The 16,496-nt window shown below is 44.0% G+C and overlaps 1 protein-coding gene across 1 annotated transcript in view; it reads right to left on the reverse strand.

The window, feature by feature from the left end:
* Positions 1-15,966, reverse strand: part of Ttll4 (tubulin tyrosine ligase like 4) — a 33,281-nt gene extending 17,315 nt beyond the window's left edge. The window contains 2 exon segments of the mRNA XM_048344741.1: positions 8,982-9,056; positions 15,762-15,966. The gene's annotated coding sequence lies outside the window, so the exon portion shown is untranslated.
* Positions 15,967-16,496: the final 530 nt, after the last annotated feature.

A 16,496-nucleotide genomic window follows, 5' to 3' on the forward strand; every position in this document is an offset into this window, starting at 1 on the left:
TTGAGCCATAGTGTCACTTCTGGTTTTTGAGTGGTTCATTGGAGAGAAGAATCTCACAGGGACTTTTCTGCCTGGGCTGGCTTTGGGCCGCAATCCTCAGATCTCAGCTTCCTGAGTATCTAGGATTACAGGCATGAGCCACCGGTGCCTGGCTATGAATGGACTCTCGATGTCCCCATCATCAAAAGTAGCTGGGTTTTTGCTCAAGTTCATTTTACAACAAAAATCTAGGGAGAAGATTCTGTATTTTGATCACAAAGACCAAGGAAAATCCAGTATTTCTGTCTACTACTAAACGGGACCAAACAAAAATCTTGCAGAAGCCACATGATATCGCCCTCATTTCCTGCACAGGCTGACCTACATGGATTCTTTTTCAAGGACAATTCAAAAAAGCAAATGAATCATAGCCAATAGTCAAAATGATTGTGGGCTAGAAATAGCATAAATGCAAAAACTAGATTTTGAGGCCAGTAACCTCAAAATGAGATGGCATATAATAGACTTCCATTCAAGTCTGAACCTTGGAAATAATAGGCAGGGTCCACTTACTCTCTGTACATAACAACAGAGCACACAAAGTGCCAAACCCTGCCAATGATTGACAAGACCATGAGATATACATGTGTATGTGGTGTGTTATGTATACTTAATAGGCTCACAATCTTGACTCAATTCTCTTTCTCCACCCATGAGACAGAAAGGACACACCCAAGTCATGGAGAAAAGGCCTAAGGAAACAAAAACTCAGGCTGGTAGCCCTCACAAAACAACCCCACCAGTGGCTCTCCACGTGCATCATGCTATCTCAGACCCGCATGCCTTCTAAGCACAGGCCCAGCCCTCCCAGGTAAAGAGTGTGACAGTGTCCACTGACTTCTCATTAACACCACACACCTCACCTTCCTTCATAGTCACCAGCACCCAACACATACACCTCACTCAGATCTTGGTGAAGTGAATCCTCTACTCACTGCTCCATTTTGCCTCTCTGTGTCCTAAGCATCAAGAACACAGAACACAAGCAGCCTGACACCCAGCTAGCTGAGCTGCCTTGCCTTCTAATACAAATGAGGAAGAGAGAGGTGAGGGGCCACCTCCTACCTTCCTCACAAGCCACAGGTGGTCTGCTACCAGACAGTGAGAAGCCAGCCAGCTGGATAAGCACCAGAGTAGAGTGGATTCTTTTTTGTCCCATGGGACTCAGAGCTCAGCTCCCCACACAGCTTGTTTCTATGTCTCTTCTCACAGTAGTTCCCATGATGTGTAGGATGGCAATTTGGAGAAGGGCCACTGGTCTTCCTAAAGAAAGATGTCTGAGCCAGGTGTGGTGGCTCATGCCTGTAATCCTAGCTACTCATGAGGCTAAGAGCTGAGGATCACAGTTCAAAGCCAGCCCAGGCAGAAAAGTCCCTGTGAGATTTTTTTCCTCCAATAAAAAAAAAAAAAAAGGCCAAAAGTAACACTATGGCTAAAGTGGTAGAGTGCTAGCCTTGAGCACAATGAGGCTCAGGGACAGTGCCCAAGTGTGGAGTTCAAATCCCAGGACTAGCAAAAATAAAATAAAAGAAAGTTGTGAGCGCTAGGAATATGGCTTAGTGGCAAGAGTGCTTGCCTCATATACACAAAGCCCTGGGTTCGATTCCTCAGCACCACATACATAGAAAAGGCCAGAAGTGGTGCTGTGGCTCAAGTGGCAGAGGGCTAGCCTTGAGCAAAAACAAAAAAAAGTTAGTTGTCTAATGCCGGACATTAGTGGCTCATGCCTGTTAACTCTATCTACTGAGGAGGCTGACATACAAGGATTGCAATTCAATGCAGCTTGGGCACAAAAGTCCACAGGACTTTTATCTTCAATTAAGCACCAAAAAACTAGAAATGGAGCTGTAGTTCAAATGGTAGAGCCCTAGCCTTGAGACCAAAAGCTCAAGGACAGCACCTAGGCCCTGAGTACAAGTTCCCAGACACACACACACACACACAGAGAGAGAGAGAGAGAGAGAGAGAGAGAGAGAGAGAGAGAGAGATATCTATGCAAGGGCCAAGCAGCTATCTGGCTTAGAGAAGGAAATGCTAGTTAGTTGCCAAAAGCAACTTTCTTCTTCCTCCTAATGCAATCAAAACCTCAGGTCACGGAAGCGGGATGAGCAAGAACAGCCAGGTAGCCAGTGCCCCAGACCCTGACCACTGCCACAGGTCAACTTTCCCTGTATGTCCCCAAATCTAAGAGGTTGAGATATAAAGAAAATAGTTTCAAAAGCTAGCACCCTAAGAACAGCAAGTTTTGTCAGAAAGTTAAAGTCCATACAGGCAGACACCCCAAAACAGCACACACTCACAAGCCGATTCAGCATGGCCATCAAACCCACCTTTCTGGGATAGTTCTGATTTGTGAGATAACATATAAATGATTTTTCCCCCAAGATCCCTTAAGTTTCTAAGTGCAAAGGCCAGGCCTGGTGATAAGCTGTAATCTTAGCTACATAGGAGGTGGAGATCCAGAGGGTCATGGTTCAAAGGTAGCCTGGGCAAAAGGTTAGCAAGACCTCATGTCTACCAAAAAGGTGGGTGTGGTACACATGCCTCTGTGTGATCCCAGGCACATAGGAAAGGTCTTAAGTAGGAGGATTATGTAACACCATATTAAAAAAGAATTAAATCAAGAAAGGGCAGAGTTTGTGACTGAGAGGTAAGAATGCCTGCCTGGGAAGTGAGTAGCTCTGAGTTTAAAAAAAAAAAAATAATAATCCAGACTGGGAATGTGGCTTAGTGTTAGAGTGCTTGCCTAACATGCATGAAGCCCTGGGTTCAACTCCTCAGTACCACATAAACAGAAAAGGCCAGAAATAACACTGTGGCTCAAGTGGTAGAATACTAGCCTTGAGCAAAAGAAGCTCAAGGACAGTGCCCAGGCCCTGAGTTCAAGCCCCAGGACAAAACAAACAACAACAACAAAAAAAAAAAACCTTAAATCTAAATTCCTGAAGAGCAATTAGTGATGATGTAAATTACAAAGTATTAGCCACGGGCTGTGAATATGGCCTAGTGGCAAGAGTGCCTGCCTCTATACAAGAGGCCCTGGGTTCAATTCCCCAGCACCACATATATAGAAAACAGCCAGAAGTGGTGCTGTGGCTCAAGTGGCAGAGTGATAGCCTTGAGCAAAAAGAAGCCAGGGATAGTGCTCAGGCCCTGAGTCCAAGCCACAGGACTGGCAAAAAAAAAAAAGTATTAGCCACAAGTTCCATTACTTTCACTTAGTTGATAGACATTGTATAACCATATGAACAGTGTGTAAAGATAGTCAAAAGCATCTGTACTTACTATTGCTCCCCAAGTACAAAGAATCAAATATCAACTGACCCTCTGGATCGGGAGCTTCCAAAAAACATATCTTAGAAGGCAATACAACGACCTCACATGAAAAACAACATTTCATAGAATCTAACATTTCACAGAGCCAATGACCTTAGGTGTTTCTTGTTCCTACACAAGATCTCGAAAAACAAGAGGATTTAAAGGCAACCTGGGTACAAATACTTAACTACAGCCTATAAGGTTCATTCAAGTTTAGAAGAAAACAAGTCTGATTCTAAGGCTAAGTTCCTCAACGTCAGCTCAAATAGGAAACTGCCCAGATTAAAGACTGGTAAAGGCTAGTTGAGAGCAAAGCAGCTCAGGGGAGAGTTCTTGGAAAGAAAATTCCCTCTGGACAACTCTCAAGAGAATATGAGTATGTTTATGCAAAACCAAAGAATCTGGAAAAACAAGACTCCACTGCTAATGATCATCTTGGTGAGAGGGATGAGGTGGAGTGGGCAAGGGAAGGCCAAGGAATACCTGACAGTTCACTTCAGGACAGCTGTACTGTTTGAGCTTTACAACAAAAACACATGCTCCTTGCATGAGTTTTCTAAAAGTCTGTATGACAGGGCACTCCTCTCCCTCCCAGTCGTTCTGCTTCAGCAGCGACTACTTGCTGGTGACACCAGCTAACCAGAGCACTGGACAACAGTGGATCACACAGCCGTCATGTTCCCAAAAAGTCAGAAGAAAGTGGGTTATTGTATAAGACTAAATGAGAAAATTTACAAAAAGCATATAAAAGCACAGTACCAAATGAAGTTGTGACATCCTTGAGTTTGAGGCCAACTTGGGTTTCACAATAAGTCCCAGATCAGCTTGGGCTATATAGGATGACCCTGTCTATACACACACACACACACACACACACACACACACACACACTCTCTCTCTCTCTCTCTCTATATATATATATATCTATAGATCTATATCTATATATCTATATATCTATATATCTATATCTATATATCTATATATATCTATATCTATCTATCTATCTATCTATCTATCTATCTATCTATCTATATATACCTGGCCCACAATAAACAGTTCTGGCATAGAACCTACCCAATCTTGTTTTTTGGGTTTGTTTTATTTGCCAGTCCTGGGCTTGGGACTCAGGGCCTGAGCACTGTCCCTGGCTTCTTGCTCAAAGTTAGCACTCTACCACTTGAGCAACAGCACCACTTGACTTTTTGTATATGTGGTGCTGAGGAATTGAACCCAGGGCACTCTGATTTTTATTGGTACCCAATGACCTCCTCCTCTCCCCTCAGAGTCCTTCACAAGCTGCCATAAAGGGAGAAAAACTAAGAAGCAGGCAATAATTATCCACAGCACAAGCAATGCTCTTCCCACAAGAGATATAACTGTCTTGTTATCTGGGAGATTTTGTGAAATTTATTATTCTATCAGTTATCAGATTATCAGCTATAAGTGTGACTTAACACTAAAGGGCAACTGAAAAGTGCTTTGAGACCTACCAGGAGAAAAAAAGATGTGACAAGCAGAACTCTTTTTCGATTCTCTTATAGTATTTATAATTAGATGGCTGGGACTTCCAAAAACACTGGATAAAAAGAATTTAAAAATGACTGTTAACTGTCCAGATTTATTTCTAAATACAATCTATTATTGTTAGTATAAGGAGCCAGAGCTCCCTGAAAATGGCTGATTCCAGAACTAGAGCAGGAAAAGCAGGAGATGGGTCTGGAACATGTGTGTTAAAAAGTAAGGAAGTACTCCAAATCTGATGGAATAGCTAATTTCACACTTAATGAACCACTACTTTCCCCCCTCTAAGGGTAGCTCTGCACCTCGTTTCTATTCATTCAGCCTCATAATGGAAATTACAACCAATCTAATAAGGCAAAAATAAATTAAAGATACACAAATAGGAAAGGGAGAAGTAAAATTACTTGCAAAAGACAAGATGTTGTACACTGAGGATGAGGATCCTAAGGAAAAAACATTTTTTTGCTAGTTTTTGGGGAGCTTGAACTTAGGGGCTAGAGCATTCTCCCTTAATGTTTTTACACAAAAGCTGGCACTCATCACTTGAGCCATAATTCCACATCCAGCTTTCTGCTGGTTAGCTGGAGGTAAGAGTCTCATGGACTTTTCTGTTGGCTTAGAATCTCAGTGCTCAGATCTCAGCTTCCTGAGTAGCTAGAATCACGGGTGTGAGCTACCTAGCACTCTCATTCATATTTCTTAAGCATACCGTAAGGTCATCTGGTGCTTCTAGCCAACATGATCTGACTCCTATCTCTCTGACCTTATACAGAGCCACTATCCCACACATCGGGCAAGTTCCCACCTCTGAGCTTTTGTGCCCTCTGAAACACATCTGAATGGCCACTCCTGGCTCAGTATTTAATTAAAAAGCCCTTCCCTCAACCCTACCTAATACTGTCATACCCATGTCATTCCCTATTACATCATCTGGCTTTATTCCCTTTCATCCCTCTATTATCTAATACTACATATTAGTACTTCCTCAAAGGAACAATGGAAAGATAAGGAAAGGACTAATTTTTAATACAAGCTTATAGGGTTGGAAACCAGATGAGATACTTCTCAAAATACCCTTTCTCCTATTTTAATCACTGAGCTATGCCAATAAGTCACCTAGTCAACAAATGTATTTATTATACTATAAAATGAAACCTATATTTACTTAGGCCTTTCTTTGTTATTTGCCTATCTTCTCTTCCAGAATGAAAGCTCTCTGTCAACAGGAACCTTACTCACAGTGTACAGCCAGCTTCAGAAATATAACCAAGATAATGCAATGTTTGCTGAAAAAAACAAATACATCTTTTCAACAGCTGTGACCACCCAATGACTACCTTTCCCTTTTTCTACTCTCATACAGATTTCACTACCTAACCAAGTGTATTTCATTTCTAGTCACCAACATGTGCACTTGGAACCACATGAAGGCATTTCTCATGGATACCAGCAGGGTTGTCCTGCAATTCAATTCAATTAAATCCAGATACTATGCACCTGAAGGAAGCTGATTCTACAGCTGATTCTACAGGACCTCCAACAAGATGGCCCCCTCTTCAGATGTTAAAAGCAACTCTAGGCTGTGTGCCTCTGACCTTATCAACTGTATGCCCAATTCCTATGGCTCCCTCCGTGTGTGTGTGTGTGTGTGTGTGTGTGTGTGTGTGTGTGTGTGTGTGTGTGTGTCATGAGGGTTTGAACTTAGGGTCTCCCAACACCTAAGCAGGCATATACCTAATCCTTTTTCCTGTGTGCTTAGACATAGCTCTAATCCTTTTTTTTTTTGTGCTTGTTATTTGAGATAGTGTCTGTCCAGGCATGCTTAGGCCTGGACTGTGATCTGTTTTCCCCTTCTCAAGTTGCTTAAATGTTAGGCACATGCTGCTGTGCCCAGCTCCTTTCTGTTGAGATGGAGTCTTACGGCCTTTTCTGCCTGGGGCTGGCATGGAACCTCAATCTTCCCAATTAGTCTCCCAAGCAGCTAGGTTTAGAGGGGGTGCCCAACCCATTCTGTTTTGATTAATCTGCTAGACCATCTCTAAGACCTTGAAGGAACTTAACTTGCATTTAATCACTTATTCCAAAGGACAGAGATAGCAGCCAGGTGGTAGACACACACAGGTCAGGGGAAGTAGGAAGGTTCTTAAGAGCTTCCATATCCTATCCAGGCCACCCACACACATGCACATGTTCACCAATCTGGAAGCTCTTCAAATTTTGTGCTTTTAGGGTTTTTTGTTTTGTTTTGTTTTGGTGCCAGTCCTGCGGCTTGAACACAGGGCCTGGGCACTGTCCCTGAACTTCTTTTGCTCAAGTCTAGCACTCTACTACTTGAGCCACAGAGACACTTCAGGCCTTTTCTGTTATGTGGTACTGAGGAATCGAATCCAGGGCTTCATGCATGCTATGCAAGAACTCTACCACTAAGCCACATTCCTAGCCCCAGAAATACACTTTTTTTTTTTTTTTTTTTTTTGCCAGTCCTGGGCCTTGGACTCAGGGCCTGAGCACTGTCCCTGGCTTCTTTTTGCTCAAGGCTAGCACTCTGCCACTTGAGCCACAGAGCCACTTCTGGCCGTTTTCTATATATATGTGGTGCTGGGGAATCGAATCCAGGGCTTCATGTATACGAGGCAAGCACTCTTGCCACTAGGCCATATTCCCAGCCCCGAAATATACATTTTAAACAAGCATTCCAGGTGAATGTCACACGCATCAATAAGTAATATCCATACATTTCTTTGCTTGGCCTAAAAGGCTCAATGGTCTGTCCTCGAGTTTTTTAAGGCTTGGTATCTATTTGCTGCCATGCTAACCTCTGCCATATAAAGTGTGCTAGTATTGTAGCAGATTAATTAAAATCTACCCTTTGCTGATGAGCAAATTTTTATCTGTGGGTCCTTACTTGAACCCACAAATTAACTAAAAGCAGGATTAAAAATTAGGCATCCCAGCCTCCTTTGTCCTGAGGCACTCTTCAGCAGTAGGTGTACAGCCATCTTGGTAGACTACACCTTCTTTTAGGTGGTAACTGTAGCAAAGCTCCACCTAACCAAGCCCACAGATACTGAGATGCCACCTGTAACTGCTACCTGCCACCAATACCCCTGGAACTGGGGCTGCTTATGCACATCTCTCACCCCCAATTCCTCCTGCTAGTTAAACCTAAGGCAGTATCTGTTGGGGAAAGATTGGCTGAAGTGCTTTCTTCCTGTATCTGCCCTAAGTCTTGTAATAAACCTTTCTCTGCATTACTATTCTTTTATTGCTGACTAAAGCAAAAGGGTGGAGGGTAAAGAACTGCAGAGTTTTGTACAGATCAACAAAACAGTCTCACACTTCTACTTGTACAGATTGCCAGAGCAGTCCCTAGCCCCAGCAGAGCTGTAATAACAGCACCTCCACCAAAACCCCTGGCTGAGACTCTCCCCTTCAAAGCATCTAGTCCCAAGAATCTGAACATATGCAGAACTCAGAAATTGCCTGGTCGGCCTGCCCAATCTCTGTGGATTACTTTTTCCTCAAATTTCATCAGTTGAGCATAAATAATTAGTAATCTATGTCAAAAAAAAATCCCCTGCTGCTGTCTCAAACCATCACATCTCTGGGGACCAGGCCCAGCTCAACTTGGACAAGTATCTATTTCTGCAGAAAGCAATTATTCATTAGCCACTGATTAAATTGCTATCCTGTATTTTAGAAGGGTATGTGACACTAGGGATTTGTAGTTTCCTTTTCCTTTTTCATCTAAGTGTTTCCTTCAAGCACCAAGAGAACTCAGGACATCAGAAATGGTTCAGAGGGCTGGATGTGATGGTACATGCCTGTAATCCCAGCTAGGCAGGAGGCAGAAGTAGAAGGATCTGGTCTGAGGCCAGCTCCAGACACTCTAGCCAAAAAACTGAGTAAAAAGGGCTAGAAGGGTGGTTCAGGTGGTAATGTGCTTATCTGCATATTACCAGTGAGTTCAAACCCCAGAAGAGTACCGTCCACCCCCACTGTCCCCCCCCCCCCAAAAAGTGGTTCAGAGTCTACAATCCACAAGATTTATGATGAGGTAACTTCAAGTAACAGTGATATAAAAAGAGATGTAAGTGACTTACCTGGTACCAAATAGAAGAGGAGTAAAAGAATCGTACCCACTTTTTCTTAGGAAATAAATCCCAAGCTGTATCTCCCTAAAGAAAGAAGGTCTATTTACTTCTTAAAGTTATACTGAAAAAAGCCAAACTTGCTTTAGTGAAAGTTAAAGTCAGGATCACAATAAAGAGAGAATTCACAGGTAGCTTTGGCATAGCACAGGTCATTAATGCAAAACCAAGTGAGAGAAACTAAGGAAAAGACATTGGTTACAGAAGGCAGAGCCAAGGCAGTTGAATTCACAAACTGCTGACAAATGAAAGCAGTCAAAGGCTTTCTGGAACCAAGTGACTAGTTCCCCTGAAGCTTTGGTCTTCATCAGCTTCTGACAGGAGGCTGAAACATGCGGAAACTCAGAGGTTCTGCTAGGCCAACATTATTTTCATAACAGAGCTAAGATATCATTTGCATTTTTTCTTACTGTGCTGACCTTTCCCTTGATGGCGCAACAAAAGCCAAGTGAAGAAAACTGCCGCACCTTAGCATGCATCAAGACAGCAGCAGCCAAACCTCTTCACCATAGCATACTTATTTGGCACACAGGGGAAAAAAAATACCCACCTCATTTTATGTCACAGCAAACTAACTAGTAAGCCTCAGCTGTTAAGTATGCTCTTTTTTTTTTTTTTTTTTAACACTATTCTGCATGGCAAATGAGAAGTAAGGGCTGGGGATGGAGAGTCCTTGCCTAGCACATGAGACGGACTTTTATTGGGGATAGGGGAACAATACATATTAAGCTGCATACAATGACCATCCCTAAGCACTTGTGATGATTTGAATGGCCACATTTTCCCGTGCAACACCATGTTTAGTTGAGAGAATGGATGAAATAAGCGATAATTCTCTCACTTTGTTATTTGGCAGACACGTTCTGGAAAACGAAAATCAGCCTGTCAACTTCAAGGAAAGCAGCTGACAGTATGTACTCGTTGCCAATAATAAAATTGGGGCGCGCAAAATAAAGTTTGAACTTTGGCAAAATTCTATTTGCCACTAGCAGCCTAACAACTTTCCAGTATTTGACTGTTTTGCTGAGGTAATGTAATAATATAAATATGATTTTGTTTTTCAATAAAGGTCTCACTATGTAGCCTTAGGCTGGCCTCAAACTACCTCCAGTCTCAACCTACCCAGTGCTATAATCCTAAGTATGCACCACTATGCCCAGCATCACATGCAATTTTGTGATACAGTATACTAAAATGTGGGAACATTTAGAAGATCTGCATAACTCAATCAACTATACAACTACCTATCAAATCATGTCATAGCATGTTACATGCTATAAACAAGGCTCTAAAATCCAGCCAAAATGACAAACCAATGAATTCCAATGTGACAAAACATGAAAAAAAAAATTCATTGGTATTATTTCACATCCCACATTTCAACCCATGTAAGTATAAAATCAACCTCTGTTTCATATGAGAACAAATCTTCTGATAAGGCTACTAAAATACTCCCTTTTCCAACTATCTATGTGAGGCTGGATTTTCTTTGTAATTCAAACCAAAATATATATCGCAATAGGTTGAATACAGAAATAAATATGAAAATCCAGGTGTCATCTATTAATTTTCCATTCTCAAGAATCTTTTTGAAACAATACCATTTTCTATCTTTTGTTTTGTGTCAGTCCTGGAGCTTAAACTCAGGACCTGAGCATTGTCCCTGAGCTTTATTGCTCAAGGCTAGTGCTCTACCACTTGAGCCAAAGCTACACTTAGGGTTTTGGGGTGGAGATAAGAGTCACAGACTTCCCTGCCTGGGCTGGCTTTGAATTCAGATCTTTCTACTCAGATCTCAGCCTCCTAAGTGGACTGTTATTAGAGGCATGAGCCACCAGTGCCCAGCAGTATTTTCTATCTTACAAATGTAATTTATGGGGCTGGGAATAGTAGCTTAGTGGTAGAGTGCTTGCCTACCATGCATGAAGTCCAGAGTTCGATTCCCTAGTACCACATACACAGAAAAAGCCAGGCGTGGCACTGTGGCTCAAGTGGTAGAGTGCTAACCTTGAGCAGTGGAAGCCCAGGGACAGTGCCCAGGCCCTGAGTTCAAGCCCAAGGGCTGCCCCCCCCCCCCAAGAGTAATTTATGTTAACTTAGGCAAACAATAGAGGGCTATTTTTTCCCAAATTAAAACTTTAGTTTCTAATATGGTAAATAGAGAAATATAGCCACATTTTTGAAAAAAAAAACTGAAATCTGGCATGACCACAACTATAATCCTAACTACTCGGAGTCAAGAGATTACAGGTCAAAGGCAACCTGGGCAAAAGTTAGTAAGAATTGTATCTCAATCAATAATCCTGAAGAAAAGAAATAAATGGGCCAGACACGGTAGTACTTGTTTGTAATTCCAGTTAGGAGAGAGAAGAGAGTCCCAGTGCAAGGCCTCAGCATAAGAGACTCTGTCTGAAAAATAAACTGAAGTGAATAAAGAACTGAAGGCATAGTTCAAGTGGTAGAGTACTTGCCTAGCCAAAGGCAAGGCTTCAAGTTCAAACCCCAGTATCAGCCCACTCCCTAAAAAGTCACTGGGCATGATGGCTTATGCACTTGGGAGGCAGAGGTAGAAAGATCTCACATTTGAGGCCAGCCTGAGCAACACAGCAATCCTCAGGGGGAAAAAAAAATTGGTAATAAGAAAAAAAATCTCAAAGAGCTTTTGAAGTGCATAATGGAGTCCTGAGTGAAGTAAGCATGAGAACAGCTTGTCCAGCACTGCTTGTCCAGGACATCTAGGAGAGCTCTGAAGGACAAGGTTCTTTGTATTTCAGACCCCAAGAGAAAATAAGCACTGTCAGTATTTGTTCTCAGCTCTGCCAGAAGAGAGGGTGAGAAGTTCAGGGTATTAAAACAAAACCCTTTTCTCTGCCTTTCACTGGCTGACCAGGGCACCTAATCCAGGCTAAAATCCAGGGAGACTAGGATCAGACAACTCCAAGGTCACAGAAAAAATGTGGTGGGAATGCTAAACTGAACTCCAGATCAGGAGTATCAAATAGACTCTGAAGCTATGCCTTCACCTAGATACAGTTTTTCCAACAGCGAGAACTTTCCATTCAAATATCCATTTTTTTTTTTTTTTTTTTGGGCCAGTCCTGGGCCTTGGACTCAGGGCCTGAGCACTGTCCCTGGCTTCTTCCCGCTCAAGGCTAGCACTCTGCCACTTGAGTCACAGCGCCGCTTCTGGCCGTTTTCTGTATATGTGGGTGCTGGGGAATCGAACCTAGGGCCTCGTGTATCCGAGGCAGGCACTCTTGCCACTAGGCTATATCCCCAGCCCCCAAATATCCATTTTTTAAATTCACTTATGCATTCTCTTTCCTACCTGCTTTTCTCGCTCATCCTCTCAATGTTGGTGCTCCTCTGTGCTCCTCACTCTCCCTGGCACACAGTACATATGCAACAGTAGTGGCTGCCATACTCTGTCAAGCTCATGACTCTTCTATCCCATATCCCATGTCTCCAATCACCTCTTTTGTATTTTCTTTTTTTTTTTTTTTGGCCAGTCCTGGGCCTTGGACTCCGGGCCTGAGCACTTGTCCCTGGCTTCTTCCCGCTCAAGGCTAGCACTCCGCCACTTGAGCCACAGCGCCGCTTCTGGCCGTTTTCTGTATATGTGGTGCTGGGGAATCGAACCTAGGGCCTCGTGTATCCGAGGCAGGCACTCTTGCCACTAGGCTATATCCCCAGCCTCTTTTGTATTTTCTTAAGCCCCTATCATTACCCAGACCTCCATCTTGAGCACCAGGCTTCCTGGTCTTTCTACCTTAATGTGCCAAAGGACCTCAGCTCAGCTCTACTATCTTCTCCCTCAAAGCTCCCCCTCATTGTAATCAATGCTCTAATTCATCACTCATACAGTTGTTACAGTCAGAAACCTAGATCATTCCACACACCTCTCCTTGTCCTACTCTGCATCTACTGTGTCACAAGATTTTACATTTCTCTAAACCTTCTCCATTCTGACTGTGACAACCATAAAATCATAATCTCTAGACTACAGCACTATAATAGTTTTCTCATTGGATCCCTGGATCCAGTGGCACTATCATAACCTCAGATAGAAACCTGATGTTATTCTTCTGCTAATTGTCTTGTCAGAGTTTTCCTTTAGCATATTCTTCAAATAATTTTGCTCATATACATCCAAAAGAAAAGTTTAAAAAATCATATATCCATTAAATAAAGTTGCCTTTTTTTTTCCCCAGTCCTGGGCCTTGAACTCTGGGCCTGAGCACTGTCCCTGGCTCCTTTTTTGCTCAAGGCTAGCACTCTGCCACTTGAGCCACAGTGCCACTTCTGGCCATTTTCTATATATGTGGTACTGAGGAATCGAACCCAGGGCTTCATGTATATAAGGCAAGCACTCTGCCACTAGGCCATATTCCCAGCCCTAAAGTTGACATCTTTTTTTTTTTTTTTTTGGCCAGTCCTGCTTGGACTCAGGGCCTGAGCACTGTCCCTGGCTTCTTTTTGCTCAAGGCTAGCACTCTGCCACTTGAGCCACAGCGCCACTTCTGGCCATTTTCTGTATATGTGGTGCTGGGGAATTGAACCCAGGGCCTCATGTATACGAGGCAAGCACTCTTGCCACTAGGCCATATCTCCAGCCCCTAAAGTTGACAGCTTAAAGAAATGTTTTTGCAGTGTCCAACATGGAACACCGCCACATACACTGTAAGCACAAGCTCTACCACTGAGTTACATCCCCAGACTTAACACCTATAATTTCTTATCATAAGTTTACAAGAAGTTTACTTTTGTGTGTAGAGGAGGTAGAAAATACTAAAATTTCATAACAAGAAATGCTAGGAATCAGCTGCAATTAGAATACACATTTCATCACCTGATTTGATAAAATAGGTTTCTATTATCTTAAACATACTAAACCTAAACTAAATCATTCAACACAGCTTTTTAAACCCACACTGGCAAAAACAATTCCAGGTACATTTACTTAACTGTTGTATTCTTTTTTTTTTTTTTTTTTTTTGCCAGTCCTGGGCCTTGGACTCAGGGCCTGAGCACTGTCCCTGGCTTCTTCCCGCTCAAGGCTAGCACTCTGCCACTTGAGCCACAGCGCCGCTTCTGGCCGTTTTCTGTATATGTGGTGCTGGGGAATCGAACCTAGGGCCTCGTGTATCCGAGGCAGGCACTTTTGCCACTAGGCTATATCCCCAGCCCCGATTAACTGTTGTATTCTTCTGAACCCAGAACATCCCAATGAGAAACAAGCTCCCCTGGAACAGCTGTATTAGGAAAAGACAAGAGGCTGTCTGGGTTTGGAAGCTAACTTAATCACTAAAGAGGGCTTTCCTGTAATCACTACCCCCAAAAGAGTCTTAGCTTGGCAAATGAGGTGGAATATGTGGAGGATAAAATTTGGGATATATGAAGGATTTGTCTCCTCTCCCTTTTAGGGCCATTTTAGAAGAGCTCATTTGGAAGCTACTGGTCTGGAAATTTAAAGCAATGCAGGCAGGTGTATCCGTGTAGATCCTGAGGGACCCAGCTTGAAAAAAAAAATCACTGTTCCAAGGGTTAGCATCTAAGGCTATTTGTGATCTAGCCCCTTTTAATTCCCCTCATTTGTCTCAGAATGACTCCTAACACTCCCAGCTCTCATATGTTCAAAATGTTTCAGGCCTGTTCTTTTTTCAGGCCTTGTGGTATCTTTTCAAAAGACACTTTGTATCTGGATTGTCTTCCCACCTCTAATTCCCAGAAACAACTGGTAACATTGTAAATCTACCTTTAGGCTAATCAATGTGTCCCCTCGCTTTTAGGCAGTATCCTTTCAAGGAAAAAAAAAAAAAAAAACAAACCACAAGGAAAATGTGATGGAATCCCCCAGATTGTTGCGGATAGGCTAAATCAACAGGTACTGGAATTGAAATGTGGAATTGAAACATCTGAGGTGATTCCCATAAACTCAGGGGGACCGAGAATACTTTCCCTTTCCAAGCAAGTCTGTTTTAAGTTTCTGTGTCACACACAGCACAATACCCTATAGTATGATAAGTGCTTGTTTACTGGGTTAAAAAAAATCTCCCCTAAAACGGGATCTGGTGGCTTACGCCTGTCATCCTAGCTACTCAAGGAGGCTGAGATCTGAGGATTGCAGCTCCAAGTCAACCCGTGCAGGAAAGTCGGTAGGACTTTTATTTCCAACGAACCACCTAAAAGTCAGAAGTGGAGCTGTGGCTCACGTAGTAGAGCGCTAGCCTGGTGTGAAAACAGCTAAGGGACAGCATCCAGGTCCTGAGTTCAAACCCCAGTACCGGTAAAAAAATATAAACAAAAACTTCTCACCGTAAAAGTGTAATTTAGACAGACAGTATAAATCAGTGAAAGCGGAGTGGGGCGTATAAAAGTAGGTATCCGTGTTAAACCCAGCCCTGGTGCACCAGAAGAGCTTGGTCTCCCACTCCGGTGAGAATTTAAACCGCAGCGCGGCGGGAAGGAGGAAGCAACCAGGGCGAAGAAGATGCTGCGGGGTTCGAGCACCAGAGACGGGGCCCTCAAAGTCCACCCACCCCCCACCCCCCGGGCGTGGCGGTCGAGCAGGGCTCGCCGAGAGGCCGCTGCACCTCTGCCCACGAGAGGAGAGGTGGTGAGCCGGAAGCGGGGCCCGGGTGGCGGCGGCAGGAGGGCTGGGGTCCGGCGCGAAGGGAATGGGGCGGAGGCACGGCCCGGGGTCGGGGACAGTCCACCCGCAACCACACTCACCTAGGGAACCCAGCTTCGCCCCGGCTCGGCGCCGGTTCCGCGTTGCTCTCTCGCTGGGCCTGCTGGGCGAGCGAGCGACCTCAGGCGCCCTTAGCAACCACGCACGGCCACGCGAGCCGCACACACGGCCGCCGACGCCGCCAGCCGCCTGCCACGCACAGCGCGCGCCCCCAGCGGACAGACCGAGGGCCGAGAAGGGGTGGATAGGGCTAGGAAGGAGGCGACGCGAGGAATCCTGGGGCTTCTGGGACTTCGGGATGGTTGGGGCCCGTAATGCGCATGCGCGCTTCCTCCGGGACCCTGCGAGCGGAATTCTGGGAGTTGTAGTCCCAAAGCTAAGTACCCTGTCCTTAACAATCCTGGTCCTCTCCCTTACTTCTCTGATTTCACCTCGTCGCTCTGGACTTTCTCCTTAGCAACGCCCCCCACTCTCCCGAAATAAAAGAACCCAGCCAGGTTTTGCTTTTGAGCCCAGTGAAAGAGAGATGGTCTTGTGGGAGCCAAGCGAAAAGTGAGTCTCCAGAAACAGCAGCCTTAGACAAGGTAGTGGGCCTGGAGAAGGGCAAACCTAAGCCGAATAACAGGAGCCCAAAGCAGCTTGACCTAGAACTGCTTGACCTTTTTAAAAGAAAGGAACGAGGAAGACCACACTCTGTTTGCATGTTTTAGTTTAGGGGGAGTTTCAGAAACAGTGAGATTTAAGGTCAAGAAGTCGAAGAGGGAAATGCAAGTCAC

Source organism: Perognathus longimembris, chromosome 4 (assembly GCF_023159225.1).
Source record: "Perognathus longimembris pacificus isolate PPM17 chromosome 4, ASM2315922v1, whole genome shotgun sequence".
NCBI classification, from domain to species: Eukaryota; Metazoa; Chordata; class Mammalia; order Rodentia; family Heteromyidae; genus Perognathus; species Perognathus longimembris.